A 20,688-nucleotide genomic window follows, 5' to 3' on the forward strand; every position below is an offset into this window, starting at 1 on the left:
GAGAAGCACGGCCCCCACCGCTCAGTCTGACGCGTCAGTCTCCACTCTCATTGGTTGTTGTAGATCCACGTGCAAAAGTTGCTCTTCCGACACAAACGCCTGCTTTAAGCGTTCGAACGCCCGCTGCGCTTCTTCCGTCCAAACAAATTTCTTCTTGCTGCTAAGACAATCCGTGATGGGCGCTGTTAAATGGGCAAAGTTTTTGATGAACTTCCTATAGAAGTTTCCGAAGCCCAGGAACCTTTGCACGTCCTTCTTGGTCTTTGGTGTTTTCCATTCCAGTACCGCTTGAACCTTGCTGGGATCCATGGCCAATCCCTTGTCAGACAACCGGTACCCCAGGAATTCCACCTCCCTGGTATGAAACTGACACTTCTCCAGTTTCACCCACAGCCGGTTTTCTCGCAGTTTGCTCAGTACCTCTCTTACATCTCGCACATGCTGCTCCTCCCAAGGTGGCTACGTTAAACGCTATCAGTTCTGTGTGTCTTGCCACCCTCATTATCATTGGCACAGTCTGTTGGCTCACTTCTCCTCCCAACAATTCCCTCCCATCAATCGTGGTAACCTGCAAAGGCTTACTTAATGGGATAGTCTGTATCTGGTGTTCAGCTGCAAACTCCTTACTCATGAAATTACAGGAGCTGCCTGAATCCAATAGCGCTTTTATCTTTAGTGGGTGTCCGTTTGACAGTTCCAGCAACACCTCTATCACAAGCGCTGGTCTTGGAGGTTCCGGCGTGGGCACATTCACTACTCCTTGGCCTGGCTGCTGTGCCCTGATGTTGGCAGCCAGGCGTTGGCTTTTACTTGCTCCTTGATTTCTTCTTTCTCCTTCCCCCCAACAGTTCCCGCCATCCCTTGCCATTCCTTCCTTTGCGGACAGACTCTGGCAAAGTGACCTGGCTGTTGGCAGAGATAACATTTCTTGGCACTCTTTCCCTCCTTCCTCCGCCCTTCACTGGTGTTTGAAACTGCGCGCGCGTGCGCTGTTCCAAGTTCCATCGGCTCTGCTGGCGGGAAAGGCTGCTCCGGAATCTCTGGAATGCGGAAGTCCTTCCAACGTTCCCCCCTTTCCTTCCCGCTTTTCCAAAGCTCTTGCCTCCAAGCGCGCTCCTATGGACAGCGCAGATTTAGTCAGATGATCCATAGACTCCGCCCTAGGCGCCCGGGAAAGTTCATCTTTCACTGCCGGAGAGAGCCCTTCTTCAAACAGCATTTGAATAGGTTCACTCGCTAGGTCCCACCCCAGTCTATGTATCAACATGGTGAACTCAGTCCAGTACTCACGTACAGATCGGCTCCCCTGTTTACACGCCATTAACTGCCTGCGCACCACTCCCTGCTCAATCTCGCTGGAAAACATCAGGTCCAAGGCGCGGAAAAACTTCCTCGTGTCCTTTAAGATTTCATTGTTGGCTGCCATCAGGGGTCTAATCCAGTCCTTTGCCCCTCCCTCTAGATGGCCAATAACGTACACCACTCTAGAGTTCTCATCGGGGAAGTCATCAAACAGTAGATTGAGAGCATATTGCATCTCTGTTCTAAAGGCTTGATAGTTCCTGGGATCCCCCCCAAATTTCTGCACCAATCCAGGCACCTTTCTGGCAAGTGGGGTGGTTTTCCCCTTATCCACATCTTGAGCCCTCCTCTCCTCAAGCCTCGCCGTTTGCAGCGCGAGCTGGACCTCCAACGCCCTGTACCTTTCTTCCAGGCTTGGACCCGCTCCAGTTCCAGCTCCTGCTCCTCCGGTTCCGGCTGGTTCGCTCATGATGCCCTCTGCTTGCACAAGCTGCTTTCAAAGACTGTCGGATTGCTGTGATGGGATAATGAGCTGCTTGTGCGTAAAGCTTGATCCCTCCGGGTTTTGGCTGGTCAGCCAACCTAAGTCTCTAACGGAGCCCCCAAAGCATGACTCCGTCAGTCGCTGGTAGAATCCGACAGTGGGCGTCTACGGAACTTACTCCAACATAAAAGCTGTTTGACGGACATGCGCCTCCTGGACTCTCTGCGTGACAGCTTCCGGCGAGGGGTGGGGGTTCCTAAAGGGGGTCTTGTTACCTCCTCACTGTTCTCACTGGAAGTATCCCAGAGCCTCCCCTCCGACTCCCTTTCCCTTTGAACTCCTGCTCTCCTCCTACTGGTTCCCTCTTCTGCTGCAGAGTCTCTCCTATTCTCCCGGAGCCTTTCTACCACCTGTTCTTCCGATGGCAGTTCCCTGACAACAAACAAACAAACAAACAAACAAACAAACAAACAAACAAACAAACTATTCCTTACCTTTCTGAGGCTTGCTATCTTAGCCTAGTTTTCACTGAGATGGTCAACCTGTTTGCTCTTTCTTATGCTTTGTACATGTCTTCAGTCAGGGTTCATCCACACTCTCAGACCCTCTAAGTGCCCCTATTTTCCAAGGATGTCCCTGATTTAGAGAAGCCGTCCTGGTTTTTTATTTGATCCCAGAATGTCCCACTTTTCCTTAGGATGTCCCTGTTTTCATTGGAGAAATGTTGGACTGTATGGAGTTATCCAACCCCTGAGCTGTCTGAAGGCAATCCTGTATAGGGAAGTTTTTTTTTTTAAAAAAAAAGTTTAATGTTTTATGTTTTATATATGCTGGAAGCTCTCCAGAGTGCTGGGGCACCCCAACAAGATGTGTGGGGTATAAATAGTAAAATTATCATTATGTAATGAAACGTCCCTATTTTCATCACAGAAATGTTTGAGGGTATTGCACTTTGTTTGTCCTGTGATTTCAAGTCACAGGCCCAAGAGGTTTTCCCCTTTTTCTGCCGCTTTCCCCAAGAAAACACAACTGTTTACTGTTGAATCAGAACAAACATCAATCAGGTTTTCTACAGATAGATGTTTGCTCTGATTCTGCAGTAAACAGAAGATTTCCCCTGAAAAGTGGCAGGGCAAACATTAAACTTCTCTGACCCAGTGAGTTGAAATCCCTTGAAGTGGATGGGCTCACAGTATGGTTTGGTTTCTTAGGAATAGAAAGAGAAATAAAAGCTCGTGAGATTAACTTTTTGGTAAGAATAAGGCAACAGAGCAAGTAAAAAGGTTGGGGCTCCCTGTTCCGTCTTGAGATTTGTTGGTGGCACAAACCAACTTGGGAATGCCAGAGTCACTCTGATTTGTTATTTGGGGTAAGCAAAGAACCAATGTGTGCCTCCAATAGGTTCTGTTCAGCAGTCATAGTTTTCTAAGTACTTTAGAGTTTAAATATGAAGCTCCAAAAATGGGTGCTAATGCTGAGTGTTCAGTATATTTAAATGACCTGTATGCTTCCAATTCTATCACAGGAGGAAAATTCTGAAAAGGCTGAACTCTCAAGTTACTTTAGCTCAACAAGGAAGGCTTTCCTCTTTTCCATGTGCTATCCCTTCACTATTGACAAAATATTTTATTTTTGGAGTCAAGAGCCTGCAAACATCTGGAGGGCATTTCCTAGAACAGCACCATGTTGCTTACACCTGCTTGAAAAGGGAAGGAATAAACCAATCGAGTTCAAATTAGAAGACAGAAGATTTCAATTAAACATTTGGGAGAACCTCCTGATAACATGAGCAGTTTGATTGCAGAACAGAGTTCTTAAGAATAAGGAGAATTGTCCTTTATTAAATGTTTTTAACCAGAGATTGGATAGCTACCAATCAGGGGGGCTGTAGCAGCAGTTTTTCTGTTTTGGCAGGGGCTTGGATTATATGGCTTTTGAGGTTCTTTTCACTTCTTTATTTCTGTGATCCACTTTTGTTACCACTTTAGGTATGTTTCAATCTCATATCTAGGGAACTGTCTTTCTTCCTTAGAATCTTACCTTAGTCAAAATCAAAGGTAGCTTGAACATAAGAAAAGGTGAGTCATCCATCTCAAGCAACAGATTTTGTATGGCATTAAGGCAGGGGTCAGCAAACTTACCACACCTTGGGCTGGTGTCTCCAGTGCTGAGAGCACATGCCCATACGCATGTGCGCACACTATTTCCGGTGCACTTCTGGGTCAGAGGAGCACCAGAAATAGCTTGTGCACATGTGCACGGGACTCCTCTGACCCAGATGTGCACCAGAAATAACACATGCACATGCGCAAATAATGCTTGCGCATGTGCACAATCTATTTCCGGTGCTCCTCTGACCTGGAAGTCGGCAGCCATGCAGCGCAGGGCCGGCAAGAGCGGGCGGTGGCAGTGGGCAGTGGGGGTCGCCGCGGGCTGGATAAACGAGTCCCTCGGGCCTTATCCAGCCCGCAGGCCTTAGTTTGGAGACCCCTGCATTAAGGGGAGTGGAGTGAGAGGCAGGCAGATCATCCCTCTTGGGTTTAATTCACAGGACATCCTCCTGCACAATGGAATGTTTCTCACCCAAGTTAATTTATTAACATGACAGAGGTAGAGGCTTGTTATTTATAAAGAAAATTCTTTTAACAAAAGTTTTTTTGGGGGAGGGGCAGGCAAATACTCCACTGATGTTTAATGATGAAACAACTGATTTGGAAAGAGATAAGTTTCTGCCTGCTGTTCTTAAACTGACTCCTAAAATCACCTGCTCACATATATTTAGAATGAGCTTTGTACCTCAAAATAAAAGGATTAGACTTGCTAATCCCTAAAAGCTAAGAGAAAGAACAGCAAGCTTTGGAATTTTGTATATTAACATCAGCCTTAGCCTGTGTTAAATATAGAGGCACATGAAAGCTTGTGTATAGCATGGCTAAAATATCCCACTTGGGATGGAACAAGAATCGGAGCCATGGTCATTTTAATTCTGGTTGGTTCAGACATACTTTAAACTTCACTGGAGGCTGACTGAGTCAGAAATGATCCATCAAGCGGTGTTGGAGTGGACCAATGTTCTTCAACTTTGGACCCCAGAAAGTGGTAAATTACAACTCCTATCACACTCAGCCATTTTAACTACTGGACAAGGATGGTGGTGGTTGTAGACCAGCTTCAGGCGACCCTTGGTTGAAGAACATTTGTCTACTCCAGCAGTGTTTCCATGGGGTCTGAGAGGGTCTTTCAAAAAACCTACTCCTTTTAACTGGAGACACCAGGGTTTGACACTGGGACCATCTGCTTGCAAAACATATACTCAGCCACTGAACCATGTCTGCTCTGCTCCATTTTATATAAAGTAAGGGGTTGGGCTGGGTACATGTAGGTATCATGTTCCAACTTAGAGCCTCCAGAAGGGATGTGGCTCTTCAGATGTTGTTGGGCTCCATCAGCCCCAGGGATTATGGGAGCTGTAGTCAAACATCCTCTGGAGGGCCACAGGTTCCCCATTCCTGGCCTACAAGATAGGGTACTTCTAAGTTTTACCTGGGTCCAGGCTAATTCATGGGAGATCAGCACCATGGTCAGCTCACTGCCAAACTGGGTAAGGAGTCCTTCTGTATTCAAGGCACCAAAGATTGGCAAGCTTTAAATGTTGTTCCAGCATAGAAAACAGCCAGCTGAGAGCTTAAGTAGTCCTGCAGCCAAGTTCATGTTCCCCTCGTAGTGAACTAGAAATTTGCCCTGAAGTGCAGAGAAATGTGTATGTGTGTGCATAGGGTTCGGTTACACCCACCCACACGTCCACTTTGGCATAAAAATAAGACACCCCCTCCACTTCCCACTATATACATGAATGGTTCAGATATACAAATAAGCAAACATAGCTACCTACGTCACATCTAATATGTTTCTGGGTATGTGTCTAAATGCATCTGTGCATATTTTCCTACCTCCCTGACTTACTCTCCTTTGCTAATTTTCCTCCTCTAGAAACTAAATTTTAAAGAACAGCGCTGACCATTCCCCCCCCCGTTTCTCTCCCCTCCTCCAACCATATTCCATTAATTAATAAGAAAATATATTATGTTAAAATTAGGAAGGGAGAAAAAGATATTCGTTGGAATGTTCATGGGTAGAGTGTGGAGTTTTGTTATTTTTCAAGCTGAGAAAAGGGGTTGTGAATGTTCTTTCATTGCTGTTGTTTATTAAACAAATCATCTTTTTTTGGGCAGGGGTCTGCATTGTGCAGCCTTTTTTCTGTGTCTTTGCTCACCAAAAACTCCATGACTTCCTGCAACTGTGTGAAAGCAAATAGGTTGTATACATTGAAGCCCTGACACAAGCACTATCCTCAGCTGTCGTAACGTAAGCTCAACCCACTAACATCTGGAGCAAATTCTAAAGCACCATGTAACTGAGGGAGAAAAATGGAAGCTTCTTTCAAAGGGGGTGGGATGGGAGACAGATTTCAGCACAATACAATGTAATATCCAACTTACGACGTTAAGATCTTCATGATTGGACAGAGACCAATCTTTTGCTTATGGCATGTGCATTGATGGTGCAAGCATATGTGTGCAATTATTATTATTTTTAAAAAAATTGTACAGGGTTGTGGCTACTTGGCAAGGAGAAAGGAAGAGGCATTCATACAGGTGGGAAAGAGTCCTTGCCTTGCAACAAATGGAAGCAGATTTTCATACAGGAATCTCTCCCAGCCATGCCTGGAGATGACAGGCATTGAACCTAGGACCTTCTGCATATAAATGGATGTTCTACTACTGAGCTACATCCCTATCCCCAATAAATCCTTGTATCTCATATATGAAATATATATATTTTAACATATCATTTCCAATAATCATTTAACATAACTTCTTATCTTATACAATATTTTAGACTTCCATCAACACCTCTGAAGATTTTCCATTCTTTATCACTTGTTCTGCATTTCTTAATTTTTCTATTACTTTTAATTATCCTTAACTAATAATTCTTTTCAAAATCTTCCTTGCAATATTTCATGAAGTCCTCCTAACAGAACTTCTTGCAATCCTACTAGCGTAATCTGTTTATCCAATAAATCCTTGTTTCTCTCTCTCTATATATATGAAATATATATATTTTAGCATATCATTTCCAACAATCACTTAACATAACTTCTTATCTTATACAATATTTTAGACTTCCATCAACACCTCTGAAGATTTTCCATTCTTTATCACTTGTTCTGCATTTCTTAATTTTTCTATTACTTTTAATTATCCTTAACTAATAATTCTTTTCAAAATCTTCCTTGCAATATTTCATGAAGTCCTCCTAACAGAACTTCTTGCAATCCTACTAGCGTAATCTGTTTATCCAATAAATCCTTGTTTCTCAGAGGCAAAGAGGGTACTATTCCCCTAATTATACCTAATGATTTATGATGCCCTCTATAATTTCATGATTTTCACAGGAATAACATTGCATTCATTTTCTTTTTGGTCATACCCAAGAGTTAAACCTTCATGAAATGGTTTTGTCTCCAAACTGTCAGCAGACCTGATTCTTAGAACACTTAATCAGCATAGCTAAGTTGGGTTTAGAACTGATTACATGGATACCTGGAGCCAATTTACACATTACATGGGAGACCCATGATTAGTGTTTAAAAACAACACACCCCTGAAAATGCAGTTTCATAGTGGGGTGGATGACTGAAAAATTAATCAAAACAGTATTGTTATGAAGGGGGTGCTTAACCCTTCTCCCAAGGCCGTAATTGTAATCAAAATTGCCCCACTTGCTTTCCCACCTGTAAGAAAAATATGGCTAATCTGATTGCAAAAATGGCACTCAGGGAATGAACTCCACCTCCCTCCAAAACTGCTTCTGCAATCAAATTTCCTGCCTTCTTGCATTTCAGTGTTGTTGGGATATATGAAAAAACATTTGGAGACCAATCAAGGTGTCTAAGCATAATGTGGTTCTTGGCATGAAATCTATGCAGCTGAAATGTTCTAATTTTCTTGTTAGATGTAGAGAGATTTATTTTCCCAACGTGTGGGGATAGTACAGTAAACCTTTGAGCCCAGAATTGTATTTGCCACATTGCATTTGTGTCTTGAGCCTCAGAGGGAGAAATTATATGCTACTGGCACCACTCACCCAGACGTCAAATGATACTGTGAATATGGAGCTTAAAGGTCCCAAATACCAAGTAGTGCATGAAGCTTGATGGCAGCTGTGGTGTGGTTCTTTGGTGTGAAGTTTGTTGCTGTCAGCTGCTAAAGTAGTGTGAGCTGATTTTTAAAAAAATGAAGAAGAACCTATTGTGCTTATCTTCACTTATCATTTCTCTGAGCTGATGAGCTGACTTAGGGAAACATGGAAGGAGCTGCTGCATTCTTGCAAGAGTCGAGTTCCGAGTGGTTCTGTCCCTCAGCATCTTTGAGGAGCTCACTTCCAGGGTGCCAAGTTTTTGCTGAGCACAAAATCTTGTTTGCCAGTTTAACTGCATCCTCCTGTCAAGAGCAAGTCTCTCAGCTCAGAGGTAGCTTCAGAACCAAGGTGTACCAGACATCTGCCAGAAACTGCACCTAAGCAAAACTGTGAACAGAGGTTGGGAAAATGATTACCTGCCTGATACGGAGTCAGGTTGCTGGACCATCTATATCAGTACTGTCTTCAAAGTACTACACTTGATCTTAGCCAAAAGGCCGAGAAGCGATGAACAGCAGCTCCTCAGGGTTTCAGCTGGAAAGTGGGCATTCCCGGCTCTTCCCGGAGATCACAGGGATCAAACATGGGACCTTGTGCATAGAATGCATGTCCTCTACCACTGCTCTAGGGTCCTTCTCCAACTTAAAAGATGTAGATTTTCAGCTGTGCTTTTGAGAGAAAACTACCTTGACTTCATGGGGTATCATGAGTTTTGAGTCTCACCTTTGGTTCAAATGCAACCACTTTCTCAAGCCACGAGGCAAGTTAAGCAGAACAGGAGCTTTTCCTTTGCTGCTTTCATCTAGTTCCAGGAGCAGGTTAATGTTGTGGAGAACAGAGGATTGTAGAAGAGGGCATAGGCCTCTAAACATAATAGGCTGATTTTTCTGATTGCTACTTCTATCATAGACCTGCTTTGTTAAGACCCAGAGTGGTGTATTGGTTAGAGTGCTAGACTAGCACCTGGGAGTCCAGGGTTCAAATTCTCACTCAGCCATGAGACACACTGATTGACTTTGGTCACCACTTCTCAATTTAAATCACCTAACAAGGTTGTTATAAGAATGAAATGGGGCTAAGGGACACCAGATATTATTGTGTTGAAATCCTTAGAGGAAAGGTGAGATATCATCACCGGCTTAAGGCCTTGGGCATTCAGGTGCCCCTTCCCAGCTTCTTATGAATTCACTTATATTTTCATTTGTGCAGCTGGCTTTGAATTGTTCTGATCTGCTGGTTTTCCCTCTGCTGTCTGTTTCCCCTTTTCTCTGTGTGTTGATTTTTTAAAAATTGCATTTTGATACTCTTGCTTCTGGTCACCACTGACTTCTTCAAGAATGGAGGGATGGGGTATGTGGTACCCTCCAGATGTTGCTGGACTCCATGACCATTGGCCATGCTAGCTGGGGCTACTGAGTAATGAATGCCAACAACACCTGGACGGCCACAGGTTCCCCACCCCTAATATATGGCTTCCCTTACACAGACACACACCAAAACCAATAACCATCCCCACCTGAATAACCCCTGCTATCCACACCAAGAACCTAACATGATCTTCCTTTTCTTTTTAAATGTTTTGGGCTGTGGTGGCTTTCTGGGGTGTGGGGGAGTGCACTTTAAAAGGACTCTTAGCAAAGCGAGGGTTGTGGATTTGGGCTGGGGCTTGCAAACAGTCTCTTCCTCCTCTCCTGCCCGAGCGCACCCCCACCCCCACCGTCGATGGCGTTTTCCAGAACCCCGTGAGAGAGAAGCGAGCAAACGATCGAGAGGGCTGGATCCCAGTCCAGGCGGAGAAACGACTGGAGTGGCGGGTGGGGGCGGGGGGTCCTCTCCGGTGGGGAAGAGGAGCCAGCCAGCCAGCAGCGGCTGCTGCTGCTGCTGCGGGCGAGACCGCTAGTCAGTTTCGCGCCTCTCTCCCCCACATCTGCTAAAGTGGTGACACGGATCGCTCGTCTTCGGGCGGGAGGAGACGGGAGTCTCACCAGCAACCCTTTGCTGCTCTCTGCTCCCCATCACACCCGGAATCCAGGAGAAGCAGCGGAGGTGGCGGCGGCTGTGGAGGAGATTTGGGATTGTAGCCAATCCAGAGCGTAAAGAAGCGAAGGCTGCGTCTGCCTGACAGCCCCCATTCATCCTCTCTCTCCCTCCCGCACCTTGTGCCCGCTTGGCTTGGGACCTGGGTTGGAAAATGAAGATGCCGTGACGTCTAAAGGTTGGTTGCCCGATGGGCAAGTTTGGTGGGGCCAAGTAAAGGAGTCCGGTGGAAGAAGGAGCCGCGGGACTCTTCTTCCCCCACCTAGCGCTCCTCCGTCTCCCCTACCCACCCCAACGGCCACGGGGGCTGGATTATTATTCCTGTTGTTGCATCCCTGCCAAAGAGGAGCGTGCCTCACCCAGGAGGGAGCCTGAGGATCACAGTCCGGATCATGTAGAGCCCCAGTTGTTTCTCGCTTAGGTGAGTCTGCCGGAGCTCGAGGGGTGCGAAGGAGGAGGAGGAGAAGCGGGTCGTGTGTGGACGGAAGCAGTGGGCTTTGAACCCCTTTATGGGGATCTGCTTTGTCTGCCATGAATCTGATCTATGTGTGCTCCGTGGGCTGGAAAGGAGAGCTAAATGTTGGGGTCATGGTCGGGCCGTTTAGGGATGGTTCAGGCTTAGTTAGGGGTACAATATAGGGAGGAGCCCCCCATCGTCTCTCTCAGATCATCTGTCTATCCTCGTGGAGCTCCTGAATCTTGTAAGGTCTGGGAGCAAAGTCAGACACAGTCCAATGCTCTTTAAAGAGCAATAGTGCAGACAGGTGCAGATGGATTGCAGCTGAACCCCAAGAATAAGCAGTGGAACCTGGTGCGCACCGACCTGATATCTCATTTCTCTGTGCTACCCCCCCCCCCCCGCCGCCCTCGAAATCGCACCTCTGAATATGGTGCACAACAAAAAAAGAGGGAAGGGGTGGGTGACACTACCATTCCCAAGGCAGACAGACAGACCTTGTAGGAAGCATGTTTCTGTTTTGTTTTCTTACTCCAAAGCGAATCCATCTTAATTCAACCGGACTGACTCCCAAGCAAGTGTGCAGAGGATTTACAACTCCTTTAACAGCGCGATCCTATGCATGTCTTCTCAGAAGTGAGTCCATTTGAATTACTCCCAGGTAAGTGGGGATGGGATTGCAGCCAACATCTGCCCTTATGGAGCAGCTATGTTTGACCTGGACTGTGCTACAAAAGCAACACTTTGCTTTGTGGGGTTGCACCTTGAAATAAAGGCTGTTGTTGTGGTCTCCAAAAGAGAGGAGGGGGAAAGAATCGACCCGATGAAAGAGAAAAGATGTGTGCTGCTTCACATGTGATTTTGTTTTGGTGCACACTTACATCATTTATTTTGTAAGTGTGCATCCTAAAAATGTAATGTGTGGATGAGATAGAACATGTGTTTGGGGGAACAGGTGCCGTAAGGATGCATCCCTCACAGACAGAAGACTGGGTGCAGAACCTTGCCAACTGGTCCAGCAGCAGCCCTCAATTTGCTTTTCTAGTGCTTGCAAAGGCCCTTGAGAAGAAGCCCTCTTTGCTGCTGAAGATCTCTGAAAGGCCATCTAGGGTAAAAGGGACGAGATTGGCTTGGTTTTATGATTTGCTCATACCCTCGCAAGGACCTGGGCTTCAAAACCAGCCTCTCTCTCCCTCTCCCTTTTAAAGATCTGGTATGATTGCTTTCTGGGCTTCCCCCGCCCCTTCTCCCAGGATACTGAGTGCCTCAAGTCTCCCTCTCAGACACTGTTTTGCCCTCAGAGAACTGTAAATCCAACACCTGTCACAGCAAAGGAAGTGGGATGGAAGGGAGGCTGCAGGTCTTTCCCCCTCTCCCTTTGATATGCATGTAGCCAGAAAATATGTTGAAGCAGGGAAGTCAGCAGGGAAGTGAATGTGACTTCTTCACCAGGGCACTCTCGTTGCTGCAGCAGTTAGAAAAACCAAAGTGGCCACGCATTGCCAAACTGGCCTCCATTCAGGACAGCTCAGGAGGCTGCGCAAACTTGCAAAGGTGCCAACTCCTTTGAATTTTATTACCAGAGAAGGGGCAGGGAATGGTGAGGTCTTAAATCTAAGTGACAGTGTTTAATTTATAGTAGGCTTAACTGTGCGCTCAATTTTTGTTTAATGTGGTGTGGATTTTATCCCTGGCACAGGTTAATTGCCTGCATAAATATACACCTATATTTATACAAATGAAGAATGAAGGGGGGGGGGGTGTTTGCATTTTTAGTGTTTTGTCTCCCTCTGTGTGAGAGAGAAACACACAAACACAAAACCATTGGAATCCAAAAGGTAGACATGATGTCATTGGGAGGTATTCTGTGCTCTAAAGGTTGCACATCAGATGCAGTTCTCTTCTTCTCTACCCTCGGTTGCCAGCTGTTCGGCCATTTGTGAGCTCCCCTGACATTTTAAAATGCACACACTACTTCTTTAAGATTACAATGACTGTTCACCTCTATTTGATTTCATGATACATGGGATTTAACTGCTGCCCTGTGATGCTTCAACAGTTTCCAAGCATTTGAACTCCTTGCTAGTGTTATTGACACAGATGATTCAGACACGTAGGCTCTTGCTACCAGTGCTCTTATCATAATTGGTGCTCTCTTGGGCCACTTGGAAACTACACGGACTTCTTTTTGTGTCCCAGGCTGAATCAAAGGGGACATTGGCCCGAACTTTATTTGCTGTTCTGCCTATTTCTATTGTTGCCATCAAATCTAGTTTTGTCTGAGAACCTTTCTGGAACAGCAGGAGGCAAAGTAAACATTGCATCAGGTGAAATGTAAGCCAGACATGTTTAGTGCAGTGTCCAAGTAGTGGCAATGGAGTGGAAAGTTTAGGGGGAAAGTGTAGGGGTTCATTTTCTGCAGCTCTGTCAAGGCCACAATATCTGTTTTCTCTTCCCAGCAAAGATTTAGACTTCCCAAGTGACCTTTGGCAAATCTTTTGTTTTTCTGATGCTTTGCTATTTCTCCCACTGCAAAATTTTTGTTGCCGTACTTTGATGCTGGTTTTCTTAATCATCTTTCAAGAAAACCGAAAATTGGACATAGCCAGTTTCATGGGATATTTTTCTATCCCAAGTGATTTCTAGTGTAGTATGAAATTGATATGGTGTAGCATGCAACTGACACATGAAGTTTAGGAAGGGGGTTCTCTACCCCAAGCCAATTCAAATGTTCCCACCAAAGACATGTGTGTCATGTCAGATGAATGGCACTTATATCCTTCTTTGGATCAGATTTTGCTGGAAGAACTACATGGGGCTTTAAACAAAAAACACCTAAAATGGGCTGACATTATCTGGGGTAAAAAACTGAACTGAAGGTTCAGCTGGTTTTCTTATAATTTTTTTTTTTGTAAAGTGGCTGAAATTCAGGGACATTGTATATTCCTGTGTAGCTGACAATAAACTAGGATGCAGAATGGATTCCAAACTCATTTTCTTGGAAGAAGGTTTTAAGAGAAGTGCTGTATAAATGCAAAACATGCTTACTGCTGATATCAAGCTGCAGCAGAAGCCACTATGCTGTTGATTTCTTTCCCTAAAGCCTGAAATAAAAGAATCCAAAACTTGTACCATTTTTCTATATATGCGGATCTACAAGGGCTTGGAAATTTAGCTTTATTATACTGAATAAAAAAGCACAGGGAAGAAAAGAGACACGTGCTCATTTGTTCTCTCTCTGAATATTCACATCCTGTTCTTTTAATTTGAAGTGCTTAAGTAGTAGGTAAAGGAAACATCATTATTTTCCTTTCAGCTCACCTAATGAGCACTAACTGCATCTGTATATGAGAGCAAGTACATGGTTCTGTTGACACAAACATGGGCTCTTCATGTCCCCTCTCTTCTCATATTTTGATTTGCAATTATTCTTAGTTATTGTTGTTCCTCTCACTATGCCAACAATAAATGGATGAGTAAGTTATCAGGGAAATGTAGCCCACATAATTTAAGATATTGTGTTGCGCACATATTCCCCATAATGAGAGAGCCCAGGTGTTGGCTTGGTTTTGAGCTGTGAAAAAATAAGACACCAAATTGTTATAATGCATCCTGCTACTGCTATTGATTTGATGTGCGGAAGATCTAGAAAATCTGGACTGCAGAATCTTGGTGCTCACTTTGTTTCTATCTCAGGGGATTAGAAATTTGTTTTCCAAGTTGAGCTTCCCTTTGCCATCTACTTAAACAGATGATCCTCCTCCCATCAGCTTGGAGCCAGGAGGGGTATTTTTGCTCCTGAATTTGTGATTAGTTTCGGAGGCACCATGAAACCCTCCAAGCTGGCAAAGAGAGTAAGGGGTTCATCCCTGTTTTTGTTATGGGCTTTGGAAGTCATTCAACTGCTTCCAGGTGCTCTGGGCTTTCGAAGTATTACGGAGTGGTTTTAGCATGAGATCAGGGAGGAGACCCTACTCTTCACCCTCTTGAGAAAATTTGAGCAGAGTTCTTGGATAGCTACTAAGACTAATCCAAAATTGTGGGTCATCACTTTAAATATGTATTTGCCACACACATTAAAAATCGTAATAGGCTTAATATTGAGGGCATTAGGAATGCTTCCATTTTTTGGCCTTGGGGAGGAAGGGTAGGATATAAATTGAATTAATTACAATAACAACAACAGTAACCAACACCACTGCTTTCCACTTTGTTGGTTTTAAATTAAATTTCCAAACGGGGGCTCTTCCCTAAACCTATTAAACTATGTAAGAGAAGACAAAGATTGCAAGCTTTCTATACAAGCAAAGTTTCACCTTTATCCAAGTAATTAACATATTTAGTCACTATTTCTTGAAAGAGTTTTTAAAAAATGAATTCCTCAATTCTATCAAAGTCAGTTGTCATGATTTAGTGATTTTTCCATGACTTTTAAAAACTGTTCCTCTACCAATGTAGCATTTGAAGATTCCCAAGGCTTTGCTAGTTCTCTTTTAGAAGCTGTCAATAAATTTGCCACCAATTCCATATCTCCATGTTCCTTGCTGCATAGTTTAAAATATTGCATTTGATCCTTCAGGAGATATCAGTTCTTCCAAAGCAACATTTACTAAAAATAACAATGTGCACACACTTATTCTTCATGAATGGCTTGTTTCACATATCCTGAAAAAGAACTAAAATGGAAATGAAATGACAAAGAGGACTCTTTTCCCCAATCTAATATTTCCCAGAGTAAGGATGAATATGATTCTGCAAGAATTTTCATTATGTGCTCTTTTTTCTTGTACTTTAAGATATGGATAAATTGGCCAGTCTATCAATTTTTAAAAATAGAATTCCATGTGCTTAAGCAAAACTAGAGTGAATATTTGAGCTCTTGGAACAGTTAAACATAGCTAGTCTGTGTTCTTGAGTATATCCTCTTGCTTAAAAGCATTAATTAGTACCTTTCTGGATAGGCTGGAGTGGGGGACTTAATCTAGCATTCTTCAGTAGAATGTCCTTGCAACCAGCAGGCATTTGGAGATCCATTGTGAACCTGACCATAATGAACACCACCTGTTTATTTGTCTGCCAATTCCTCACATTTTTTTTTTTAAATGTGCCCCAAACCAATTGAAGAAATATAAATAGAAAAATTAAAATGATACCAAGAACAATTAAAAATAGTCACAATATCAACAAATGCAGAAAAAGGGGGCTGTATCTAATGTTAGCTTTATTCCAGAGTAGACCCATTGAAAGTAATGAATATAACTAACTTGGGTTCATTAATTTCAAGGGGTCTACTCTGGAGTAGGGCTAACATTGTAAACAATCCTAAATCCACACAATGTTATATAAAACAATACAAACAAGCCAATCTAATTCAACAGCTTAAAACTGAATGGGAGAGAAAACAATGCCTGGCACACAAGTAAAATGATAGAATACAACAGCTAACCACACATCTCACTTGTGAAGTCCCTCCCAGGCTCTCACCTGGGTCTGCTCTCCTAATTACTTCCCCTTCTTCCACTTGTAGAGGTAAATATTGCCAGTACTCCTTCAAGTCACACATACCCTCACAGTTTTTATATTCTTCAATCCCTCTCTTGCTACAACCCTTCCAACACTATCCGCAAAGCAGTTCCTTTGATCAGCCCCAACTCCATCTTGAAAACTGTAGCCCCAATACCACACTCTTATGAGCTGGTCCTATAGGGCTACTGTCTCTAGCCTGGTGGTTCATCTTGAGACAGGGATGAGCAAATCTGTATTAGTTTCTCATTTTGCCAATCTTCAGTTCGGTTTCCCATATATTTGTTTGAGAATCCTTTTTATATATTAAAAAAGTCCACGTGAAAATTCGTTTTAGTATAAATGTCTCTTAAAATGCACATTTTGCCTTTGAAAAATGTGCAAAGCAACTCCTCATAGTATAATGCATTATTCTTTCTACTGCATGCATTCCATATGCACACTTTACTTTAGCATGGAGAAGTACATAGCAAAATTTGGAGAACTGCACATTTCAGACGTTGGCAGTGTTTATGTTTGCGTATTGCTTCAGAAAGTGAGACTTAGGTGGGCTCACTTTTGAATGCAAACTGAGCTGAATTTCTCCCCATCCCTAATCACCAACCCTACATGAAGGTAGCAGCAGTTCAACACCCTGTTTTTCAGTCAGGATTCATTGATAAAGTATCAATGAATTCTGATTGACAAACAGAATGTTGAACTGTCAGCTATCCGAAATATCATTGAAGATATCAAATAGAGAGCCAGCCGAAAAACCAGCAGGGAGACACAGCCAAGAAATTGAGATTCAGTCTAAAATATTCCAAGTGCCACAATATTCTCTCGCAGATACGCTACTTCAGAATTCATTGTAATGTGCTAGCGGGAGAGGGTGTTGAATGACTCAGATGAATGTAGCTCGGAGTAAACAAACATGTAAATCATTTTTGGCTACAGAGAAAGGGAGCCGGGGGAGAGGGGTGTGTGCACCATATTCAGGGAGAAGGCACTTGTGGTGATATGATCTGCAAAGTGTCCCTCGGTTTCAGAGAAGCAAAAAAAATCATGCTCAAATAGTCAGTCAGTGTCCTTTTCATTTGCAGTTGGGATGTTGGTGCATCTTCTTCAAAAAGCTAGTTGTTGGAAATTACACACTCCACATGAAGCAAACACATTCTGGTCCAGGTTTGAATTCCTGGATGCTAATAGGAATTGGTGGTACATCAAGGCCAATGTCCACAGGCCAGTGTATCCCCAACGAACAACCACCCAGAGGGCAGTACTGTAGTTGATACGGGCAGAAGCAAATGGGCTTGGCCTCAGCACCTGAGCCAGCCCAGTGCGGCTCTCACTAGCTGCCACAGAATCCTTTCTTCTTATTTTAAAGCACACATACCTTACAATGTACACTTTATAGATTCAGTGTGATTTAGTGGTCAGAGTGTCAGACTAGATCCTGGGGGACCCAGATTCAAATCTCCACTCAGCTACTCAGCTCACTGGGTGACCTTGGGCCAGTCACTGCCTCTCAGGCAAACCTACCTCACAGGGTTGTTGTGGGGATGGCATGAGATGGGGGAGAACCTTGTATGCCACTTTGAGCAACTTGTGAGAAAAAGTGGAATATAAATTCAATAAATAAATTTAAAATAAATAATCAGGGGTAAGCAGCCTGCATGTATGGCCATATATGCATTATTATTATTATTATTATTATTATTATTATTATTATTATTATTATTTTCCTTTTAAAACACCTTACCCTTTTCTACAACAAAATACAGCAGAAGCAAATCCCAATTTATTTCTATAGTCATGATGGTACTCTGTGTTAAGTGAGTTTATAATGTGAAACTGCACATGCTCAGAGCAAAAACAGTGTTGATGAACTGCTCTTTCTGCTCCAATGCATCAGGGCTGTAAAAACAATTGTAAAGCATGATACAACGAGGAAAGTGGGCAGGAAATGAGAGAAATATGAATTGTGTGCTTCACAGCTAAAGCAATTACACACGGCCATCTAAAGGATAAGGCAATTAGCTTTCCTAGCTGCACCACTGATGGGAACGAACTCTTCTTCCCTCCCACATTCAGACTTGGGCAGTCTTTGTTTCAGTCTTTGCCAGGTAGGAGAAAAGCATAGCCAAAGTGGATCTCCAGGTCTTCAATCCCTTGAAGCCAGGCATGTCCAAAATCCATTTCAGGGCCCTAATCCAGCCTGCTGGTCAGTTTAATCTGGCCCCTGTAGCAGTTTATCTCCTTGGGTAAAATCCCTTCATCAAATCTGGCCCTCTTTGAAAATAGTTTAAAGACCACTGAGGCCATAAAGTGCATGCAGCCCCATATCCTATACTTGATTTGTTACACTAGGGTGGGAAACTTTTTCAGTCTGTGGGTCACATTCCCTTCTAGACAAGCTTCTGAGAGCAGGGTCAGAGGCAAAACGTGTTTATTAAAAAAAACTTTTTCACAGTGTTTTTTTGTATGTGTCTAGATTCCACCACAGTCATGGTCAAATTAGTAGTCAGATTTCAGTTCAGGAAGATAACCTTTTCAAACTGAGGAACCAATCCTGGGACATCAGTTATATGTAGAGCCAGGTAGGGCGTTCCTTAGGGCATTTGTCTGGTAGACTGAGACCCATTCATGGGTTGTGGGCTGATACAAGGTGGGTCACAACAGGAACACTACTACTATGTAAATAGATGGTAAAAGAATAAGAAATGAGTCTACAAATAAAAGCTTGGGTTAAAAGTGGGCCCTGGGTCTGAAAAGGAGCTGGACCATAAAGAAGGCTGATCGCCGAAGAATTGATGCTTTTGAATTATGGTGCTGGAGGAGACTCTTGAGAGTCCCATGGACTGCAAGAAGATCAAACCTCTCCATACTGAAGGAAATCAACCCTGAGTGCTCACTGGAAGGACAGATTGTGAAGCTGAGGCTCCAGTACTTTGGCCACCTCATGAGAAGAGAAGACTCCCTGGAGAAGACCCTGATGTTGGGAAAGATGGAGGGCACAAGGAGAAGGGGACGGCAGAGGACGAGATGGTTGGATAGTGTTTTCGAGGTTACCAGCATGAGTTTGAGCAAACTGCGGGAGGCAGTGGAGGACAGAGGTGCCTGGCATTCTCTGGTCCATGGGGTCACGAAGAGTCGGACACGACTAAACGACTAAACAACAACAAAACCTGCCTCAGGGTTACTGTCATGGCCAAGCTGAGAAGCTGCAGTACCCCATCTGGCCACTATCAGAGTGGCACTGTGATCCAGTGAAGATTAGGTACCAGTACAGTGGTACCTCGGGATACAGATGCTTCAGATTACAGACTCCACTAACCCAGAAATAGTACCTCGGGTTAAGAACTTTGCTTCAGGATGAGAACAGAAATCGTGCTCTGGCGGCGCGGTGGCAGCAGGAGGCCCCATTAGCTAAAGTGGTGCTTCTGGTTAAGAACAGTTTCAGGTTAAGAACGGACCTCCGGAACAAATCAAGTACTTAACCCGAGGTACCACTGTAATTCCTTTAGGCTGTGAGCTGCTTTGATGTCACAGTGAGTAGGGTGCCCACAGTGGGTAGGGTGCATCACACAATCCCAAGTCATTGTACACATGATTTGGCAATGGTGTACAAGAAACTGAGCCCAAGTCAGCTGCAAGACTCTGTTGGCAGAGTCCCTGGTTTGTGTTTCTTGGTGGCTTAACAATCTAGCTACAGAAAAGATAGAGACTTGCTACCTCAACTGTTCCTCATAAGGCTTGGTTTCCAGACCTGTAATCAACTTGGATAGGGTTGCCTTATTTCAAAAAGTGAAAATCCAGACACAAAAGTTGTTGAGGTTTTGTTTTGTTTTGTTTTTTGCTGCCCAGGCACTATTTCCGACAGCCAAATCCCAGCTATGTCTAGGAAATTCTGGCTGTATGGCAGCCCTAAACTTGGGTGCCTTCTTCTGCTCACCTTCCAACTTGTCAACATCCTTCTTAAATTGTGGCACCCAGAACTAGGCAAAGTATTCTAGCTGTGGTCTGACCAAGGCAAAATAGAGTGGTACTATTACTTCACTTGATTGGGACACTATACTTCTGTTGATGCAACTTGGAATAGCATTAGCCTTTTTTGCTGCTGCATCACACTGTTGACTCAGGTTAAGCTTGTAGATCCTTTTCATATATACTACTGGTAAGCCAGCTGACCCCCATCTTATATTTGTGCTTCTTCCTGCCTAAGAGTAGAATCTAACATTTTTTCCTATTGAAATTCATTTTGTTAGTTTGGGCCCAGTTCTCCAATGTGTTAAGGTCACCTTGAATCCTGATCTTGTCTCCCATGGCATTGACTACCCCTCCCAGTTTGGTGTCATCTGCAAATTGAATGAGCATCTTCTCAATTATTTCAAACAAGTTGTTTATAAAAATACAGGCCCAGGACAAAACCCTGCAGCACCCCACCCATCTCTGAGTTGTTAACAAGTTCACCCACCTAAAGGTATCAATATAATAAATATCTCTAAGCAGTGTGCATAACTATTTGAGCCTGCCCAGGTGCAAAGATCCTCAGCTGAGCACCTTCTCACCAACAGACCGCACCACCTTTGGATAGCACGGATCCCTCAGGGTGGACCTATTTTGACCTGAAGTGACATGCTGCTGAATCCTAGGCTGATCCAATGGGGCCCAGTTCAATTCAGGATCTGGAATCCAGCTG

At 43.9% G+C, this 20,688-nt stretch overlaps 1 protein-coding gene across 6 annotated transcripts in view; it reads left to right on the forward strand.

The window, feature by feature from the left end:
• Window positions 1–9,655: 9,655 nt before the first annotated feature.
• TRPC5 (transient receptor potential cation channel subfamily C member 5) overlaps window positions 9,656–20,688 on the forward strand; it is a 172,731-nt gene continuing 161,698 nt past the window's right edge. For 2 of the 6 annotated variants that reach the window (XM_083722117.1, XM_083722119.1), the window contains exons 1-2: window positions 9,656–10,448; window positions 11,024–11,145. The gene's annotated coding sequence lies outside the window, so the exon portion shown is untranslated. The remainder of the gene's footprint in view (window positions 10,449–11,023; window positions 11,146–20,688) is intronic. The other 4 variants (XM_083722118.1, XM_083722116.1, XM_083722120.1 and 1 more) reach the window with 3 other exon arrangements.

Source organism: Podarcis gaigeae (genome assembly GCF_964106915.1).
Source record: "Podarcis gaigeae genome assembly, chromosome: Z".
Classification (NCBI taxonomy): domain Eukaryota; kingdom Metazoa; phylum Chordata; class Lepidosauria; order Squamata; family Lacertidae; genus Podarcis; species Podarcis gaigeae.